This window comes from Balaenoptera acutorostrata, chromosome 9 (genome assembly GCF_949987535.1).
Source record: "Balaenoptera acutorostrata chromosome 9, mBalAcu1.1, whole genome shotgun sequence".
Lineage (NCBI taxonomy): Eukaryota > Metazoa > Chordata > Mammalia > Artiodactyla > Balaenopteridae > Balaenoptera > Balaenoptera acutorostrata.
The window spans coordinates 53,477,558-53,500,431 of NC_080072.1; the positions used below are offsets into that span (position 1 = coordinate 53,477,558).

The following is a 22,874-nucleotide window of genomic DNA, read 5'->3' on the forward strand; positions in this document are numbered from 1 at the left end:
AGCAACCAAAATGTCCATCGACAGATGAATGGATAAAGAAGATGTGGTACATATACACAATGGAATACTACCCAGTCATCAAAATGAATGAAATAATGCCATTTACAGCAACATGGATGGACCTATCATACTAAGTAAGCGAAGTAAGTCAGAAAGAGAAAGACAAATACCAAATGATATCACTTATATATAGAATCTAAAATATGATACAAATGAACTTATTTACAAAACAGAAACAGACTCACAGACTTAGAAGACAAGCTTATGGTTATCAAAGGGGAAAGGGGGCTGGGGGAGGGATAAATTAGGAGTTTGGGATTAGCAGATACAAATTACTATATATAAAATAAACAAAAAGGTCCTAGGGACTTCCCTGGTGGCGCAGTGGTTAAGAATCCGCCTACCAATGCAGGGGACATGGGTTCGATCCATGGTCCGGGAAGATCCCACAGGCCGCAGAGCAACTAAGCCCGTGCGCCACAAATACTGAGCCTGTGTTCTAGAGCCCACAAGCCACAACTACTGAGCCCGCAAGCCACAACTACTCAAGCCCGTGCGCCTAGAGCCCATGCTCCACAACAAGAGAAGCCACCTCAATGAGAAGCCCACACACCGCAACAAAGAGTAGCCCCCGCTCACCCCAACTAGAGAAAGCCCGCGTGCAGCAACAAACACCCAATGCAACCATAAATAAATAAGTAAGTAAGTAGGTCCTATTGTACAGCACAGGGAACTATATTCAATATCCTGTAATAAACCATAATGGAAAAGAATATATATACATACATACATGCATACATATATATAACTGAATCACTTTGCTATACACCAGAAACTAACACAAATCAACTATACTTCAATACAAAAAATGTTTTTAAAAAGATGACTTGGAAATAATCTGTACCCTCAAAGAATAGTTCAGTGGGAAGTTCAAAATAAGTACTAGCATAAGACTAGCTTCTCCAGCATTAACTTTACTCAAAAACTTTTTAAGTGTAAGTGTAGAAAAGCATGATCCACTCCTTCCTACGGGGAAAAATAAGAAAAAAATGGCAATATAAGGAACTTAACTCATATTATCTTGTTTGTGCATTTATTTACTAGTTTACCTCTCCCAACTTACAAATGATAAGCTGTAGAACAGGAACCTCATCTATCTTGTTCATGGCTATACTCAATGTTGGTCCCTGCCTAGCACTAAATGAAATAATCAATTAAAGAAACCATCAAGTAGACAGCATTCACTAAGGTTGTCCAGAGTCTGCATTCTTGGAAAAATGAAAGTAGATATAGCTCACAGGGGCACACTTATGATAAAACTCAGTGAACTGAGGTTTTAGAACCAGAAGGCCAACTTCACTAATTAATTTAAGAAATAACTTTCGTTAAGGATGGGAATATTCAGGTCAATATAACTAGCAATTTTTCTCATTCAAGCTGTACACTTAAGATTCATATGCTTTTCTATATGTTACATTTCAATAAAAAGTTTTCTTGTAAAAAAAAAAAATCTAAACAATCACTCTCTGAAATAATATCTTATGGGGTTTTACACACACACACACACACACACACACACACTTAAAGTACACATAGTAAGTCAAGTCAGAAGGAAGAATGGTAAGTAGAATTAGACTGCCAAGGTCCCTGCACTGTCCAGAAGGGTAAAGGAATCAATTACCTGTAAACTTTTTAAAGTCATGGCTGCATGCCACAACTTCTGGGCTAATTACAAAAAGAAAAAGAAAAAAAAAATTGTATAACTTCCCAATTAATAAAGAATATGGAATAATTTTTTAAAAGACTACAAATTCAAATAACACAAGAAGAGGAAAAGAAACACTCAGGACAAAAAGAAAGCACCTTGAGAAGATGGTAGATTTATTTTAAATCCAAATATATAATTATATTAAATGTAAATGTACTAATGTTCCAATTTTAAAAACAATTATCAGACCGGACAAACACAAAACTTAACTAGATGACTACTAAGCCACATCTGAAACATAAGAATACAAAAATGTTGAAAGTAAAAAGATAGAGGGACTTCCCTGGTGGCGCAGTGGTTAAGAATATGCCTGCCAATGCAGGGGACACGGGTTCAAGCCCTGGTAGGTCAGGGAACTAAGATTCCCATATGCCGGGCAGGGCAGCCAAAATAAATAAATTAATTAAAAAGTACAGAAAAATATAAATACTATGAAAACATTAGCCAAAATAAAGATGGTATACCTATACTAACATCAAAGTAAACTTTAGGGCAAAAAGCATTACTAGAAATAGTGGAACACTTGATGATGATAAAAGGTTGAAGTCACCAAGAACACAATAACAATTCCAGGGACTTCCCTGGATGTCCAGTGGTTAAGAATCTGCGCTTCCACTGCAGGGGGCACGGGTTCGATCCCTGGTTGGGGAACTAAGATCCTGCATGCCACGTGGTGTGGCCAGAAAAAAAGTCTCAAAAACCTATAAGTTAAAAATGGAAAAACTACAAGGATACATATACAGAGCCACAATCACCATGGAAAATTTTAACATACCTCTCTCAATAACAGAATAGACAAAAATTCGATAAAGACACACAATATTTGAACCACTTGATTAACAAAACTGATCTAGTGATCATATATTGAATTCTGCACCTAACAAATTCATTCTTTTCGGGCACAAAGGGAGTATTTATTAAAACTGACATAACATATGGACCATAAAGAAAAATATCAAGAAAATTAAAAACAGTGAAAATATATTCTCTGACCACAGTTCGATTAAAGTAGAAATCAAAAATATAAAGAAAACCAGAAAGTCCCCAAGTGTTTCGAAATAATATACTTCTAATAACCAATGAGTCAAAGGAGAAATCAAAATAGAAATTAGAAAGCATTCTGTACTGAATGACAAAAATACTGCAGAGCAAGTCTCCAAAACACTACTATAATAGTACTTAAAGGTAAATTTATACAATTACACACACACACACACACACACACACACACACACACTTATATGAGCATATATTAGGGGGAAAAAAAAAAACTAAACATGAGCTATATATATATCCCTCTCTCAAGAAGCTGGAAAAGACCAGCAAAATAAACCAAAGAAACTATAAGAAAGGAAATAAAGAGCAGATATAAAACAGAAAACACACAATTGAGAGTCAACAAGGCTGACCAAGGCTGTTTAAGTTCTTTGAACAAAAAACTATTAAATTGGGTTTCCCTGGTGGTGCAGTGGTTGAGAATCTGCCTGCCAATGCAGGGGACACGGGTTCGAGCCCTGGTCTGGGAAGATCCCACATGCCGCGGAGCAACTAGGCCCGTGAGCCACAACTACTGAGCCTGTGCGTCTGGAGCCTGTGCTCGGCAACAAGAGAGGCCGCGACAGTGAGAGGCCCGCGCACCGCGATGAAGAGTGGCCCCTGCTTGCCGCAACTAGAGAAAGCCCTCGCACAGAAACAAAGATCCAACACAGCCAAAAATAAATAAATAAATAAAATTAAAATAAAAAAAAAACAACTATTAAATTTATAAACCTCCAGTAAGTCTTACCAAGAAGAAATGAAAGGTACAGATAACCAGTATTAGAAATTAATGAAGCATGATTACAGATCCTGCAGACATAAAAACATGAGTAATATGATTAATCTGCACTAATAAATTTGAAACAGTAGATGAAATGTACAAAGTCCTAGAAAAATAAGAAAAAAATAAGAAAGTAAAAAGAAAATCTTAAAGAAATTGAAGCTCTATTTTAAAAACCTTCCCCAGGGTTGCAAAGGCCAGAATTGCCAAGCCATTCTTAAATAAAAAGAATAAGGTGGGAGGATATTCTCTCTGGTAAATCAGTAATTTTTATATTAAGTTATAGTGAGTAAGTTTTGTATTGTTGCAAGGGTAGACAAAGCAATTAGCAGAATAGAAATTCCAGAACCAGGTCAATGAATTTATAGACAGATGGTCATTATAAAACCGACATGGCAGAGCACTGAGGAAAAGAAATGTTTTTAAATACATGATGTTGGGATAATTACATATCCACACTGAAAAAAATTAAACCTGACATCTATTTCATAGTATACACAAAGATCAATTTCAGTTGGATCATAAACCTAAATGTGAAAGGCAAAGCAAAACAAAACACAAAAAACAAAACAAAATTTCTAAAATATAATAGAGACTATCTTCATTACTCAGGCTATGGAAAAACTTCTAAAATGGGACACAAAAAATTACAGATTTTTATAGACTGATACATCTATCTACATTAAAACTAACATTTTCTGTTCATTAAAAAGTTGTCATTAAGAGTGAAAAAAGCAAGCAATCATAGGTTGGTCTGTTCAAAAAAAAAATACACCTTTTGTTTTCCTTTATGGAGAATAAAGGACACATGCTTTGAAGGAGGATGAAGCAACAGTTTAATAAGACTATCATAGTGTCTGTGTTACAGATTAAAAGTCTTTCTCTAAACTGTGAGTGTGGTTTCTTTAATGTGCACCTTAACTTTTTTTTTTTTTTTTTTTTTTTTTTGCACCTTAACTTTTTTACAGCAAAATTTAAGCAAGTAAGTTTTGACTTTGGAAAAAATTTCTCAATAATACAATAATAAAGTAATCAAAACTAAAAACCCAAGAAAGAAAAACAAAGCTCGAAAATACCCTCCCTTCAACTCTAGTAAAACACATTTTCCAGCATACCAATTTTTTTTTTAATTTATTTATTTATTTTTGGCTGTGTTGGGTCTTCGTTTCTGTGTGAGGGCTTTCTCTAGTTGCGGCAAGTGGGGGCCATTCTTCATCGCGGTGCGCGGGCCTCTCACTATCGCGGCCTCTCTTGTTGCGGAGCACAGGCTCCAGACACGCAGGCTCAGTAGTTGTGGCTCACGGGCCTAGTTGCTCCGCGGCATGCGGGATCTTCCCAGACCAGGGCTCGAACCCGTGTCCCCTGCATTGGCAGGCAGATTCTCAACCACTGCACCACCAGGGAAGCCCCATACCAATTTTTTTAAAAATTACAATAAATAAAGAAACTAAAGTCTTTGCTCTCATGGGGTTTAAAACTGGCAATACATATACCTTACAATACAAGTATATATCATTTAGGTATAGAGGATAAATTCTTTAATATTTTGTTCAAGGTAGTTTTTGTTTTGTTTTAAAGACAGAATCTCCAGGGACTTCCCTGGTGGTCCAATGAGTAAGACTTTGCACTCCCAATGCAGGGGGCCGGGGTTCAATCCCTGGTCAGGGAACTAGATCCCGCATGCATGCCGCAACTAAAAAAAAAAAAAAAGATCCCGCGGGCCACAACTAAGACTAAGACCCATTCATTCATGCATGAATGAATGAATTAAAAAAAAAAAGACAGAATCTCCAAATAGTAGATCAGGATCTCAATGTCTCATCTGGTCAGCATTCAAGTTGTTGTATCTTCCTTGTATTGAGGGTAACCCAAAACTCCAGAGAAAGAGTATAGTCCACTTAGGTAGCTCTTTTACATTGTCCAAAGACATATTTTAGCACCCTTTCATATATTCCTACCCATTTATGATCAATACTTCTTGGAAGCTATTTAGTTTCCGGAAATTAAAATAGCTCCTTTTCATAGAAAGATTAGACATATCTAATTTTAGAACTGCATTCCTTCTGTATTTGTATTTCTTCTGTATTCATTCAAATCTCTTCAGCTAAGCTTATTTCTCCAAAATAGTTTTCAAAATCCCTAACAGTACATTCTTTATATCCTCCTATATAAAGGCAATTTAAATGACCATTTCAATCAAAGCCTAACTAATCTTATCCTGAACACCGTGGCTATTCATTTTTCTTCCAACAGTATTTTAACATTTGTACTTAATACTCCTGTGCCACCATACACGCAAAACTTCATACAGCATTATGTTCTAATACGTTTCTTCCTGTCCCACTCCCAACCCATGCCATATAATTTATTCTGTATTATATAAATTTATTCACTCAGTCATCAAGAAGTTCTGATAGGGCTTCCCTGGTGGCGCAATGGTTGAGAATCTGCCTGCTAATGCAGGGGACACGGGTTCGAGCCCTGGTCTGGGAGGATCCCACATGCCGCGGAGCAACTAGGCCCGTGAGCCACAATTACTGAGCCTGCGCATCTGGAGCCTGTGCTCTGCAACAAGAGAGGGTGCGATAGTGAGAGGCCCGCACACCGCGATGAAGAGTGGCCCCTGCTTGCTGCAACTAGAGAAAGCCCTCGCACAGAAACGAAGACCCAACACAGCAAAAATAAATTAATTAATTAATTAAAAAAAAAATAAGTGTGAGCTACTAATAATAACTACCATCCTGTAGGAAAATCCAAATGAATGTCTCCATTATTAAAAAAAAAAAAAAAAAAAAAAGGAAGAAGAAGTTCTGATAAAAGGAAGCATATATTGAGGCAAGGAAGCCCAACTAAAACTAACAAGAATATTTAATTATCAACAAATATGGTTCTATACAATACAAATTAGAAAACTGTTAAGTATTGTAGGTATACTACTGGTTCCGTCTGAGTATGCCTAGCTCTTCCAAGAAATCATTTCTCTGTTTAAAAAAGGAAATATCGGGGCTTCCCTGGTGGCGCAGTGGTTGAGAATCTGCCTGCCAATGCAGGGGACACGGGTTCGAGCCCTGGTCTGGGAAGATCCCACATGCCGCGGAGCAACTAGGCCCGTGAGCCACAACTACTGAGCCTGTGCGTCTGGAGCCTGTGCTCTGCAACAAGAGAGGCCGCGATAGTGAGAGGCCCGCGCACCGCGATGAAGAGTGGCTCCCGCTTGCCGCAACTGGAGAAAGCCCTCGCACAGAAATGAAGACCCAACACAGCCGAAAATAAATAAATAAAATAAAGAATTTTTTTAAAAAAATAAAAAAAATAAAAATAAAAAAGGAAATATCTCCAGGTGATTTCATAACCCACTCTTAATATTTCTACAACCTTTTCAGTCAGGAAATTCTTCCATATATATGACTTAAATTCACTATGTTTCATAGCACAGGGAGATCAGCTCAGTGCTTTGTGTCCACCTAGAGGGGCGGGATAGGGAGGATGGGAGGGAGATGCAAGAGGGAGGAGATATGGGGATCTATGTATACCTATAGCTCATTCACTTTGTTATACATCAGAAACTAACACACCATTGTAAAGCAATTATACTCAATAAAGATGTTAAAAAAAAAATTCACTATGTTTCAGCTTAAGCCTTTCTCTTATTGTTCAGATCTTAGAATTGCAAATTAACAAGTTATTATCTTTTCTGTAAGATATTACAAATCCAAAGACTTTTTTCAGTTGTACTTTTGCCTTCTTGATGTGACTGGACAATTCTCATTTGAATATCACATTTTAATTCCATGATTAAACAAACCTATGATTTTCCTTGTGTATAAGCAACATGTGAAGTGATTCTTATTACTTCTTATTCAGTGTCAGCCAGTAACACAATCATCAACAAAGCAAATTTTATCAAAGCCATTGAATTTTTAAACTTTCTTTTTTGTAATTAATTAATTTATTTTTGGCTGCATAGGGTCTTCGGTGCTGCACACAGCCTTTCTCTAGTTGTGGCGAGCAGGGGCTACTCTTCGTTGTGGTGTTTCTCATTGCGGTGGCTTCTCTTGTTACAGAGCACGGGCTCTAGGCACGCGGGCTTCTGTATTTGTGGCACATGGGCTCAGTAGTTGTGGCTCACAGGCTCTAGAGCGCAGGCTCAGTAGTTGTGGTGTACAGACTTAGTTGCTCCATGGCATGTGAGATCTTCCTGGACCAGGGATCGAACCCGTGCCCCTGCATTGGCAGGTGGATTCTTAACCACTGAGCCACCAGGGAAGTCCTCAAAGTCACTGAATTTTAAAACTAATTTGTTTATCTTACTCTCTACTTAACTGTAAGTTACATGTATTAAGAATTTTGTCATATAAATTACAAAAGTCCAGTATAGCAAAATACCTGAGAAACACTTAATCTTATCTAACATTTAGTTCATATAGCTCAACTTTCCAGAGATGATTACAGTTTTTTCACTCTTATGGTTTTGGGAACACCAAAGTATCCTGTACTTTCTGCACATCTTCTACCTATACAAAATTTATCAAGGAAAGGTTGTATAGTTTAGTGTCTTAGTACTGGAGCTCTAGAACCAGGCTGTTGAGCTGAAACCCAAGTTTGGCCAGTTACTAACTGTATATACTACTGAGACAAGTTATTTAACCTATCTGTGCCTGAATTTCCTCATGGTAAAATAAGAATAACAGTAGTACCTATCTTATAGGAATATTTCAACTTTTTTTCATTGAAATATATTTGATTTCAATGTTGTGTTAGTTTCTGGTATACAGCAAAGTGACTGTTTTTTATATATATATATTTTGTTGTTGTTGTTGTTGCTATATTCTTTTTCATTATAGCTTATTACAAGATACTGAATATAGTTCCCTGTGCTATACCATAGGACTTTGTTGTTTATCTATTTTATATATAGTAGTTTGTATCTGCTAATCCCAAACTCCTAATTTATCCCTCCCCACCTTTCCCCCTTGGTAACCATAAGTTTGTTTTCTATGTCAACTTTTTATTTTACAGAAAAGTTACAAACCTCCTTGGTCTCCTCTCATCTTTCCTGTTTTTATGACCTCGACACGTGCAAAGAAAACTGGTCAGTTATTTTGTGTAATGTCCCTCAATTTAGATTTGTCTAATGTTTTCTCATTAGAATGAGGTCATACATTTTTGACAAGACCACCACAGAACTGATGTGCCTTTCTCAGTGCATCATAAAAGAAATACATGATGTCATATTAATGTCTTATTCCTAGTGATGTTAACCTTGATCACTTGATTATGGCAATCTCCACAGTTTCTCTACCATAAGTTACTGTTTTTCTCCTTGTAAATAATAAATATCTTGAGGAAGATACTTTGAGATTATTCAAATATCCTGTGTCTTCACAAAATTTTGCCCTCTGATTTTAGCATTCATCAAATGGATCTTGCCTGTAGCAATTAGCACTATGGTATTCCAGTGGTGATTTTCTATTTCCCTCATTCTATCTACTATTAAGAGCGGTACTTTCTTATCTATTTATTTAAATATGTATTCATAAATATCTTAATTATGTGGGTTATAATCCAATATCACCATTATTTATTTTGTTGCTCAAAAATTTCCAACTTTCCCTATTGGGCGCTCTTTCACATTGGCTCCTGTGCCCTTTCAACATGTCCCCATCCCTTCATAAACACTTCCTTATTTTCTGGCACCACAATACTCTCCAGCTTATTTTGTATTTTCCCTGCCCCAGCCCTGAAATCAACCACTTCTCCAAAGATCTCACGGAGTTGGTTTTAAGGGTTAAACTAGTTAAGACTGTAAAGTACTTACAACAGGGTCTGATCTGTAGTAAGTAATCAAATGTCAGTTGATATTTAGTATTGATAGTTTGACAGGAAATACACATTAACCATTACAGCTGTCAGGAGGTGCTATATTTCTATATTTGGTTGCAAAGCGATATTAAGCATTGTATTAGTTTGCTAGGGCTGCTATAACAAAGTACCACAAACTGAACGGTTTAAACAACAGAAATTTATTGTCTCACAGTTCTGGAGGCTACAAATCCAAAATCAAGGTGTTGGCAGAGTTAATTCCTTCTGAGGGCTGTGAAAAGAATCTGTTTCAAGCCTCTTCCCTAGCTTCTGGTGGTTTGCTGGCAGTCCTTGGCATCCCTTGGTGTACAGAAGCATCACCCTGATCTCTGCCTTCACCTTCAGATGGCATTCTCTCTGTGTATATCTGTGTCCAAATTTCCCCTTTTTATAAGGACACAAGTCATACTGTATAGCGGCCCATCCTACCCCAGGAGGACCTCACCTTAACCAGTTGCATCTGAGGTACTAGAGGTTAAACTTCAACATACGAATATGGGAAGAACACACACTTCAAGCCATAACCAGGCACAAATGAAAAAATTCTGAAAAATAAAAATAAATCATCACAGTATTTAGAATAATATCAATCAGACTGAGGTTGAAATAACCATTTAGATTGTTTTTACACAGAAGACTAATTATTGCAGTATCAGAGATTTTGAAAACAAATGTACAATATTTTGGAGAGGAAAGTTCAACTAAAGAATTTTGAAAGAACAAAAGGAATGCTTTATTTAAAACTAAACGTCCCAATGCAGCCAAAAATAAATAAATAAATAATTTTTTTTTTTTTAAAGGGGGGGCTTCTCTGGTGGCGCAGTGGTTAAGAATCCGCCTGCCAATGCAAGGGACATGGGTTCGAGCCCTGGTCCAGGAAGATCCCACATGCCACGGAGCAACTAACTAAGCCGTGCGCCACAACTACTGAGCCTGTGTGCTCTAGAGCCCGTGAGCCACAACTACTGAGCCCTCGTGCCACAACTACTGAAGACCACGTGCGTAGAGCCCGTGCTCTGCAACAAGAGAAGCCACCACAATGAGAAGGCCACGCACCGCAATGAAGAGCAGCCCCCGCTCGCTGCAACTAGAGAAAGCCCGTGAGCAGCGATGAAGACCCAACACAGCCAAAAATAAATAAATACAATAAATAAAATATTAAATAAATAAATAAAACTAAACATACTCAGTCTTTCTGTGAAGAGGAACTACTTTCAATTTCTGAAAGCTCTGAGAGCATTAAATAGGTAGGAATATATGAGAGGTGCTGACATTAAGTCTCTGGGTGGAGCCTACAGAGGACCATCTCTGCAGGCCGTATTATATGGGTAGATTCTTCTCATTTTACCTAGAGAGGTTAAAATGAACGCTTTAAGAGCTCATAATGTATAAGGTGGCAGAGCAAAGACCACAGTTCAGTATCCCTAACTCCTGCCCCAGAACTTTCCCCCCATATCACATTAACTATAGAAGTTTCACAGGCCAAAGGAAAGAAACATTCCATATTAAACAACTTGATAAACAAACATAAAAGGTTTGCAAATTAGTAACTTCAATAGCCATCTAGTTTTGTCCTATTTACTTAATGTCAATATGTTGGTGCTTCTGTCACCTGCTTAAAGAAGAAAGAAAGACCTGTTTACTCAGATTCCTAATGACTGGACAGATTCAATATTTTATGGTTGCCTGTATGAAGGACATTATGCTAGACACCAAGGACAGAGATTTAAAAGATCTAAAAATGGATTTTGTGCAGCCTTAAGTAATACAGATCAAATATCTTTAGTCCAGAGGTGGCCTAAAATCTGTCTAAATCCATGAGTCATCACATTCTCTACTTCCCTATTATAATCAACTCACCTTGATTATGTAGATAATTTAAAGTACACATGCATAGATCTCTGAAAGGGATATTCTTCAGTTTTAAGAGGATGGTTAAAGCCAGATAAAGGGTTAATTAACCACATGAGACTACTGAAATTAAAGTGAAATAAAATTTTGAAATCAGTTCTCAGTCACTGTAGCCACCACCATATTAAACAGCACAAATATGGGACAGTTCCTCCATCACAGAAAGCTCAATTGGATAGCAAAGATTTAGAGATCCTAAAATGTTAAGTCTCAAACCATGTAATGCGAAGTATCCCAAAAATAAAGGCCTCTGTGGGCAACTATATCCATGAATGTCAAGAATATACCAATAAGAAAGTTCTCATCTTTTAGCAATCATACCAAAATATTTGCAATGATAGGATATATGGGATTTTCTTCAACTCACCCTGGTATGTGGGGGCGGGGGGGATAATTGTTGAGGCTCAGTACGAGTTTATGGGGGCTCATGACACTATTCTCTGTACCTTTTTATATGTTTAAATTTTCCCATAATAAAGGGGTTAAATAATCCTTTAAGAACCCAGAAACATATTTGGTTAAATCACAAACTCACTCTTCAAATATGCCATTTATAACGACTGACTTCTTGACTCTCCAAAACTCTACTGAGACCACTTTTTAAAAATTATCAATTAGTTCTTGATAAATCCAATAGCCTTTTCCGAGTCATCATTTTCCTCATCTTGAGCCACTGACGCTTCAGATTCATACCAGATACTTGGCATATCAAACCTTTCTCCTCCTACGTTAGGTTTTTTTGTCTTATTCTGTTTTTCTTTTAATTATCCTCTTTTATGTGTATTTTTGAGGTAGCAAGCTACCTCAAAGCCTTTCTGAAACTAAGTATGGTAAAAAATCATACATCATTCACTTATTTGAAAATATTTAGTGAGCTCCCGCTATATGCCAAGCACTATGCAATGTGCTTTGAATACAGCAATGAACAATAAATTCATGAACGCTACCTCTGTGGAACTTACAGAACAAATGGAAAACAGAAATTTTAACAGACAAATAATTACAATTGTATTAAAGGCAGCAAGGAGAAGGACAGTGTTGACAGTCTATAAAGAATGGGAAACTAAACTACTCTGAGGAAGTCAGCAAAGGCTTGAAGAAGTTTCTTGAAGCTAAAGGATAAGCTGGAGTTAATCTGACAAAGGAGAAGAGGAAATATATAACAAGATGGAGATCGGTTAAGAGTTATAACTTAAAAAAGGTCAGTATGGCTGAAACAGAGAGAGATGGTGGGAGATATGCTCAAGAATGGACGGATGGGGAGGAGCCAAAAATTTCAGTGTGAGCAATGTAGATCATTTGGAAAGATTTTAGACCTTATTCTAAGAGTGATTTAAGCAAAAGCAAAAAACAAAAAACAAAAAACAAAAAAAAACCAACCTACAAAGGTGGGTTTTTTTGAGTTTTTACAATTTTTTAAAAATTTTATTGTGATAAACTATACCATAAGATTTACCATTTTAACCATTTTTAAGTGTACTATTCTGTGGCATTAAACACAGTCAAAATGTTTTTGTTTTTAATAAGAAGTTACTCTGATTTACATTTTTATAAAGTTCACTCTGATATCAATGTGATGGATGGATTGGAGGGGAGGTCCAAGAACAGAGGTTGGAAGGTACAAATATAAAGATTTAAATCTACTTTACTGCTCCCTCCCAGACCATAAACAAGAAGAGAACAGAGATTATACCTGATCTGTTAAAAACTACATCCCCCGGGACCTAGCTCTATGCTTGGCACATAGTGGACATCTGTTAAACAGATAAATGACCTGTAAGATTCTATGATTCTTAGAACAGAAAACTTAAAATGCAAAGATGTGTGTTCTCTACAGCATGTAACACCTTAATGATGATTTTTTTTTAAACTTAAAAAAAAAAAAAAAACCTGTCTAACAGTAATAGGTAAAGATGAGTTCTACCAACAAGGTTAGAGATAGGAAGGTAGAATCCAGACTCTGAAAGGGTCTAACTAGGGCAGAAGAGTTTGGACTTCATCTCAAAGAGAAGTCTATGCGGGGTGTCTGGGCAAGGTTTTATGCACTCTCACAATGGCAGGTTGAGATAACAGTAATGCTTAGTATCAGTTAGTTTAAAAAATCATACAGTATTTGTCCTTTTGTGATGGGCTTATTTCACTTAGCATAACGTCATCAAGGTTCATCCATGTTAAAGCATGTGTCAGAATTTTCTTCCTTTTTAAGGCTGAATAATATTTCATTGTATGACACCAAGCATTGTAAATGGATGACCACAACAAAAGCAACAATGATTGCAATTACCAAACACGAAACACACTCATACTATATGTCATAATATTGACATTCAGTCCAGTAATCCTCCACTGTAACAGCTCCTTTACTTTGCAGTGAAAATTGATTTGTATATTCTTTGGTGTCAGTCTGTTTATCGCTTGTAAAAATAAAATACAGTGTGTGTTAAATAAATAAATAAATAAAGAAGTTAGATGTGATTTGTCTATATAAAAAAAAATATTTCATTGTATGTATACACAGTACCATGTTTTGTCTACCCATTCATCCATGGATGAACACTTGGATTGCTTCTACCTTTTGGCTACTATGAATAATGCTGCTATAAACGTGGATATAAATGAGTTGGTTTTAATTTTATAAAATGTACTTTTTAAAAAGAAGAGGAGGGACTTCCCTGGTGGTGCAGCAGTTAAGAATCCGCCTGCCAATGCAGGGGACACAGGTTCGAGCCCTGGTCCATGAAGATCCCACGTGCCGTGGAGCAACTCAGCCCGTGTGCTACAACTACTGAGCCTGCACTCTAGAGCCCGCAAGCCACAACTACTGAGCCCGCATGCCACAACTACTGAAGCCCACGCACCTAGAGCCTGTGCTCTGCAACAAGAGAAGCCACTGCAATGAGAAGCACGTGCACCACAACGATGAGTAGCCACCGCTCGCCGCGACTAGAGAACGCCCTCGTGCAACGGAGACCCAGTGCAGACAAAAATAAATAAATTTATTTTTAAGAAAAGAGAAAAAAAAGAACAGAAACTGAAAACCCTAAGCAATTCTAAATGTTGAAATGTGTCAATTCTCAGAATATCAGTTAGAAGCTAGAAAGCAAATGCAAAGTGGTACCTGACCTAATAGATTCTATAAAGATCAATTTTAAACTGACAATGGGGAAAGCTGAGAAACAATCTGATTTGTGCCAAAGAACCCCCCCCCCAATGTAGGCACCAAGTACATCTAGAAATAAGGGTAAAGATGGTGCTAAAAATGAAAGGAATGGATGAAAATCTGTTTAAAAGGGAGACTCACACCCTCACATCCCCTCCTCTATTCCACACAGCCAGGTTCCTCTCCCACTTCATCAGAAGATTATAGATTATGCTATGAGAAAGGAAAATAGAGGGTTTCTGGACTGGTGAATACAAGTTCAAGCGAAGGCTAAAGTACAAACAGTATTAAAAACAAAGTAAATTAAATTCATATACTCTGGTGTTATCTTCAAACCCTGTATCCATTCAGCTCCAAGAAAGCTGGCAACCAATCTTATCCTCTCCAGCAGGACACTGGACAACTCTTCTTTAAGAAATGTGACTGGCAGGACTTCCCTGGTGGTGCAGTGGTTAAGAATCCGCCTGCCAATGCAGGGGACATGGGTTCAAGCCCTGGTCTGGGAAGATCCCACATGCCGCGGAGCAACTAAGCCCCTGTGCCACAACTACTGAGCCTGAGCTCTAGAGCCTGCAAGCCACAACTACTGAAGCCTGCGTGCTACAACTACTGAAGCCCACGTGCCTAGAGCCCATGCTCTGCAACAAGAGAAGCCACCGCAATGAGAAACCCACACACCGCAACAAAGAGTAGCCCCCGCTCCCCGCAACTAGAGAAAGCCTGCGTGCGGCAACGAAGACCCAAAGCAGCCAAAAATTAAAATTAATTAATTAATTTAAAAAAAAAAGAAATGTGACCAGCAAAAAGACTTAAAAGAGCTAACATTAGAGATTTCTTCCCCCCAAAATAACTCAGCCAGATTGTCCTACAGAGAAGCCCAATAAACCCACAAAAGAGCTTAAAATCAAATTTTTAGTGCTCAACTCTTAAACAGAAGGACAGTCAAGAATACTAGTTCTTTGAGGACCACATCAAACAAGAAATAGAAAAACTAGAATAAACAAGTGAAAAGCAATTTACAAAAAACTGAGTATTGAAAAGAAAGCCATATATCTCTTTAATATCCTCAAAATGACAAGAGATACAGCAGAAATTAACACAATGTTGAAAATCAACTATACTTCAATTAAAAAAAATTTTAACGACAAGAGAAGACACTAGAATCAAAAAGATGTTATAGAGAGAAACAATCAGAAAACAAAGAGCTCTTTGAAATTAAAGTGATAGCAGAAATAAAATGTAATAGGGTAAAAGAAAGTTGAGAAAATTTTTTAAGAATTAAAACAGAAACAAATACATGAAAAAGGGGCAAGATAAGATACAACTAGAGGATCAATCCAGGAGGTCTAATAAGAATTCCAGAGAGAACTGAAAATGGAGAAGAGAATATCATACTAGTTAAGTCAAGAAAATTTCCTGAAAATAAACAACTTAAGTTTCCAGTTTGAAAATATTTATACCTATTACTCAGCACATTAAATGAAAATAAACACATCATTATGAAAGATCAAAATACCAAGAGTCATAATGGCAATACTAGACTCTACAAGGCAATACATTTGTCTTCAAATTTCTGAAGGAAGAATATATCCAACCCAAATTTCTAAACCCCACCAAACTTCAGTGTAAAGGTTGTACAAACACATTTTCAGACATAAAGGTCTCAAAAAACTTCCTCTCATGTTCCCTTTATTAGGAAGCTACCTACTGGTGGATACAGTCAACGTAATGAGTAAAACAAAGAAGAAAAAAGTAATCTGAGAAACAAGGGATCCATCCAACACAAGAGAGAAGGAAATCCTCCAAATGAAAGTAAAGCTCACACGTTGACAGTTGTACATCAATTCTGGAGGGTAACTATTATACAACAGTATAAATTAGAAGAGGTCAGAAGGTTCTGGGAGAGATGTCCCAGGCAAACCTGATGCATTCAAATAACTGAGATCTACACTACTGGTAAAGAGTTTGGAGATAATTAAGAAAAAAAGGAAGTCAAATAGTGACACAAAGGAAAAAAAAAATACGGAATATAGTACAAGTAATCAGTATACTATACAGCTCAGCTGTGAATACCATTACCTAATAACAATAATGTGAAGATTAAATACTGATCTAACCAAAATGTATAATATCTATATTTAGAGGATGGGGAAAACAACACTGCCAGGTTAGTACTGCATATCAGAAATGAAAAGAATTTAGAAAGGTTAAATAAACTGTCCAAGATCACACTGTAAACACGGGGTTCAAGATTAGAACCAAAGTCTGTCTCTCGAGCTGCCTTTATCACTATATATTGCCTACCTAAGAAGAAAAAACTTAACTACAATAGTAAGGGAATAGATTTGAGAATTTCAGAACAGGGAAGTTTAATACTAAAAATTACAAAATATGTTCTCCTGGAGATCTCTTAGAATGAAGTAACTTAAGAGTGGTCCAGTTTAATTGTCACAGACAAGAACAGCCTAAGGAAATCTAACAACTAAATCAAATGTAGTATCCTAGGTGGGATCTTGGAACAGAAAAAAGACATTAGGAAAAAAACTAAAGAAATCGAAATAAAGTATCGAAATAAAATATGGACTTTGGTTAATAATAATGTATCAATACTGGTACATTAGTTGTGAAAAATGTACACATGAGCTGTTAATTACAGAGGAAGCTGGTGTAGAGTATACAGGAATTCCGTATTATCTCTGCAATTTTTCTGTATACCTAAAACTATTCTAAATCAAAAAAATTGTATTTAGAAACAAAACAACAGAATGGGAAAGTGCTCTAAGTACTAATGGGAAAACATCTCTCTAGGAGTTATCGTTAAGGGAAAAAAAGCAAGAAGCAGAATAAAATCTGATACCTCGTATGTAAGGAAGAATAAAAAATTGTATTCATATTTGCTTGTGTCTGCATAAAGAAATCCCAGAATATACATAAGAAAATAGTATATATATATATAATTACTAATAGAGGAGGGGGTGGGGAATGAGGTCACAGGAACAGGGGTAGCAGTAAGTTTTCTGAAAGTATATCTTTTTACATAATTTTGATTTGTGAACTATGTGATTGTGTTAACTGTTAAAAATAAAGTTAGAGGGGAAAAATAGCAATCCAGTTTAAAGCCCTAAGAGAAATGGATTGGGTGACTTCTTCAAGTCTCCTCCAACTTTGGAATGCTCTAAATCAAGAATTTCAACTAGAAGATCCTTAAACTTTTAGTCAGTCATATTTATAATGTGTCAATACCTTCCCTGAAATTCCATGCTCCCCTGTCACTTCTCTGTATCTTTTAACTCTACTTTTCAAAGCAGCTGCACTCACTGCACTACATTGTATTAGGTATTATATGTTTCTTCCATGATGAAATGTACATTTCTTAAGAGTAGGCTCTTAAGAAATATACAAACTATTGATAATTGACATAGTGGCAGTTTTCAGCAAACATGTGCCAGGCACTCTTCTAAATGCTTTACATTTATTAACTAATTTAATCTTCACAATAACGCTATATGATAGGTCCTATTATCTTTATTTTATAGATAAGGAAGTTAAAGCATAAAAAAGTCAATAATCTGCCCAAGGTCAGTGAGCAGGGCTAAAATATAAAACCCAGGCTCTGTGCTCGTAATCACTAGCTGTACTGATTAGTTTTAAGACTTCAAAACAAGATATGGAAAAAACTCCCTTTGACTGTTCTAAATGCAATATGGGGACTTCCCTGGTGGTCCATTGGTTAAGAATCCACCTTCCAATGCCGGGGACGTGGGTTCGAACCCCGGTTGGGGAACTAAGATCCCACAGGCAACTAAGCCCATGCACCACAATGAAGAGCCCGAGCACTGCAACTAACCCAATGCAGCCAAAAATAATAAATGAATGTTAAAAAAATAAATAAATGCAATATGAAGCTACAAGATACAAATGGCTTAATATCATCTAGAAACTAGCAGATCTCAAAATGCAGCCCACCAACTCCCAGGATCCCCAGGACCCTTTGGCTGGGCCACTACTCTCCTGAGGGTCAAAACCACTTTCATAATATCAAGATGTTATTTGGCTTTTTTCACTTTTGTTCTCTCGTGAGTGTATAGTGGAGTTTCCAGAGCCTACGTGATGTGTGATATTACAAGAGACTGAATGCAGAAGCAGCTGTGAGAAGCAGATGACTTTTAATACACCAGACATTACAGAGATTTGCAAATATGTAAAACAATGCCACTCCCTCACTAAATTATTGTTTGAAAAACAGTTCTCTTTCATTAAAATTATGTCAACATGTAATGGATTTAACACTATTCTTTTTAAATGAATTAAATATTAAACAATTTTCTCAGTTAACTTTTGACACAGTAAATAGTGATATAAACCACATAAACAGCTCTTTAGAAGCCTCAACAATTTGTAAGAGCATCTTGAGAGGTTCTTGAGAAGAAAAAGTTTAAGATCACTGATCTAGCCAATCTAAACTGTTCAGTATTCCTAGTCTCGGACATTAAGACACTTTTTCCCAACACAGCATGTTATAATTCAAAAGAACTGATGTAAAAAAGGTAATAAAGGGCTTCCCTGGTGGCGCAGTGGTTGAGAGTCTGCCTGCCAATGCAGGGGACACGGGTTCGAGCCCTGGTCTGGGAAGATCCCACATGCCGCGGAGCAACTAGGCCCGTGAGCCACACCTACTGAGCCTGCGTGCCTGGAGCCTGTGCTCCGCAACAAGAGAGGCTGCGATAGTGAGAGGCCCACGCACCGCGATGAAGAGTGGCCCCCTCTTGCCGCAACTAGAGAAAGCCCTTGCACAGAAACGAAGACCCAACACAGACAAAAATAAAATAAATAAATAAATAAAAATTTTTTAAAAAAAGGTAATAAAAAGTGAAAAAATAAGTAGTACTAGGCCAGGTATGTGTTCCTTTTTGAAATTACATTTCCTAATTTGTAACTCATAACATTTGTTTGTAAGTATTACCTTCTACTCTAAACCACTCCTAAAATTGCCTCTGTATTTCAAGACAATAGCCAAAGGTGGTAACAAAAGAGGTTCCTTAAAGAAACTTCAGGTTCAAGCTGTGTATTTCAACATTTCTTTATTAAACCATGTATAGTACTGAAATATAAAGAAACTGTAAGAATTACACGAAGATTACCAAGATTGGTATCATTAATTCAATATGAGGCTTCATATACTGAAACAATTCATCTTCATTATAGAATACAGAAACTTATTTTTTTTTGGCTGTGTCACGCAGCATGCGGGATCTTATTTCCCCGACCAGGGATGGAACCAGTACCCACTGCAGTGGAACCGTGGAGTCATAACCACTGGACCGCCAGGGAGGTCCCCAGAACCTTAAGTTTTTGAAAAGCTAAATAGTCTACCTAACTTCAAATCTGTTCCATGAACATGTCTTTAATAATCACTTGACATACTTTTAGGTGCTATACTAATAGCAAATAATTTAAAAATAACTTTAACAAAACTAATTTTGTCCAACTCAAAAAAAAAGTATAAAATTCAGGTCAGTTGTTGTTTTTTTGTTTTTTTTTAGTTACACCGTGAAGGTTATATATAAATTATTGGAATCCCTGCTCTCGAGCATCTGGAGTATCTCTATATACAATCAAATAATATAAGTATAAAATGTTATTGTTGGGAATTCCCTGGCAGTCCAGTGGTTAGTACTCAGCGCTTTCACTGCCGGGGCCCAGGCTCAATCCCTAGTGGGGGAACTAAGATCCCACAAGCTTCATGTGGGGCCAATAAAAAGAGTTATTGTTAAACTACTAAATGCGCAAGGAAAAAATGTAGACTTTACCATAACAAAGATGACTACTAGCTGTGGTTACTATTACATTCAACCACCATTCATTCTGAGTACCCACTACAAGCCTGGCACTATTCTAGGCACTGGGGATACAATGAACAAAAAATTTAATAATTTTTAATCTTCATGGGACCTGCATTCTGCTGTGGGAAATAGACAAAAACAAACACAAGTAAGAATTAGAAATGTGGTCAATGCCATTAAGGAAACAAACAAGGCCTTGCCACAGATTAGTCTGAAAGCTGAACTGTGGAATTCTAAAACCTAAAAATAAAAAATTCATGAAGAGTTAAATCAAGATGGCATGGACTGGGCTTCCCTGGTGGCACAGTGGTTAAGAATCCGCCTGCCAATGCAGGGGACACGGGTTCAAGCCCTGGTCCGGGAAGATCCCCCATGCCACGGAGCAACAAAGCCCATGCGCCGCAACTACTGAGCCTGTGCTCTAGAGCCCGTGAGCCACAACTACTGAAGCCCGCGCGCCTAGAGCCGGTGCTCCGCATCAAGAGAAGCCACTGCAATGAGAAGCCTGCGCACCGCAATGAAGAGAAGCCCCTGCTCGCCGCAACTAGAGAAAGCCCGCGCGCAGCAACAAAGACCCAACTCAGCCAAAAATAAATTAATTAATTAATTTAAAAAAAGAAAACACGATGACACTGACTCTACAGACCTCTGCTAATGCATACGAAAACTACAGACACTGCCTGTGAAAACAGAGATCCGTCTTTCCAAAGCTACTGGATGGTATTACTTAGCAATGTAGTAGCCTCAAAAGATAATTAAGCTCACAGTTCCACAGAGTTAAAAAGCATGTAAACACAATACTAAAAAAACTAAGAGGAGCCTAAGGAGACAGGACAACCAAATGTAGTGTGGTATCCTGAACTGAATGCTGAAACAGAAAAAAATAAAAATTAAGGAAATCTGAATAAACTATAGACTTTAGTTAATAATGTATCAATGTTGGTTCATTAATGGTAACAAATGTACCTTACTAATACGTTAATAATATGGGATATTGGGTGGGGCTATATGGGAAACCTCTGCATGATCTTCTTAATTTTTCTGTAAATCTAAAACTGTTCTAAAAAATCAAGTCTACTTAAAAAAAAATCTAAGATGGCTTCAGGAATTATGGTGGAAGGAAGGGGAGTTAGTAAAGACTTGAAGAAACTAAGAAATGAGAAGCCATAAAACTCTGCAATGTGAATTAGAATACTCAAGAAATTCAACAGAAATCAAGTATGATTTCTATTCATACTAAAAACTTCCTAGGACAGAGATTAATGGATTTTTCATGCAAACTAAATAGCTCTGCATCACAATGTAAGGCAGGCAATAACATCCCTGAGTGCACAATAAGCACTTTAGATCCTATTTATCAATAATAACCAACAGGCTGTATTTTATGTATGTCACTGTCCTGAAATTGTCATAAAATACCTGGACAGGGATCAATCTCATAGGTCTTACTAAGTCACTTAAAGAAACAAGTTTATATTTGCATAGCAAAAAAAAGCAAAAAGGAGACTTGGTAAGAGGGCAGGGAGAAAAGATTATGTATGAAGGGAGAAAAACAACTTATCAGGTCTAACTGGAAGCAATTTTGCAACTATTATTAACCTACTTTAATGCCACACAAATTAGTATAAATAGTTCAGAGCAGTAATAAGAGCTCTGAATTTATATCAGTTATCTTCTTTCCAATCAAAAGAAATAAATGTCTTCTATAGCCTAACCTAAAACACCTACCATGTAACTCAATGTCTGATGACTCGGGAGGAACTAACCTCTCAATGTCTCAATTTTAAAGATAAGAAAAGTGTGAGAAAAATAATGGAGGATGATAATCTCTAAACTGCAGAGTGTGAAGTTTGCATAATACAGCATAAAATTGGAATTACCACGAGAAGTAATTTTTAGAGACAGCCATCAGAAAATTAGAACCTTATACCCAACACAAAGTACAATGACAGCAGGAGCCTGACCAAGTAAATGAGATAACAATTTCACTCATCAGATACTATGGAATATTAACCATAAAAGAATCATTTAGCCAAAATGGTATTATATATTCGAATCGAATTTAGATAACTGGATGATGAATCTATCCCTTCTCTACTCTGTTACTCCCTATCCCCAAAGGAAACCCTACAAAACAAAGATGTTCGTTATTCCAAAGCCTTCTCTCCCTAAGGAATCCTGAATATATAATTGGAAAATACTCAAGAAGAAATGGAATAATCAACATTTCTCCAGTAATTCCTGTTTGCACCACCGTGAGGAGAATCAGACACTGCGCTTCGTGTTGAAGCAGAAAAAGGAGAGGTGAGATGTGAAAAATTCCAAGTAAGACGATCATGACATAGCATCTGGCAGAGACTGGAAAAGCATGAACACTGCCAAAGAATCGCCAGGGATGAAAGTCAAGAGAAGAAAACGAGGTTTTCCAACAGGCCACAGCCTAACCCAAGGGGCAAAAACCGCTACTGCCGCCGCCACTCCCTCACTCCCCAACCATTCCATCAAGTCGCC

The 22,874-nt window shown here is 37.1% G+C and overlaps 1 protein-coding gene across 2 annotated transcripts in view; it reads right to left on the bottom strand.

Moving 5' to 3' along the window:
• The window catches only part of RAB6A (RAB6A, member RAS oncogene family), a 79,104-nt gene that overhangs the window by 55,078 nt on the left and 1,152 nt on the right, over positions 1 to 22,874 (bottom strand). The gene's annotated exons all lie outside the window — the stretch shown is intronic.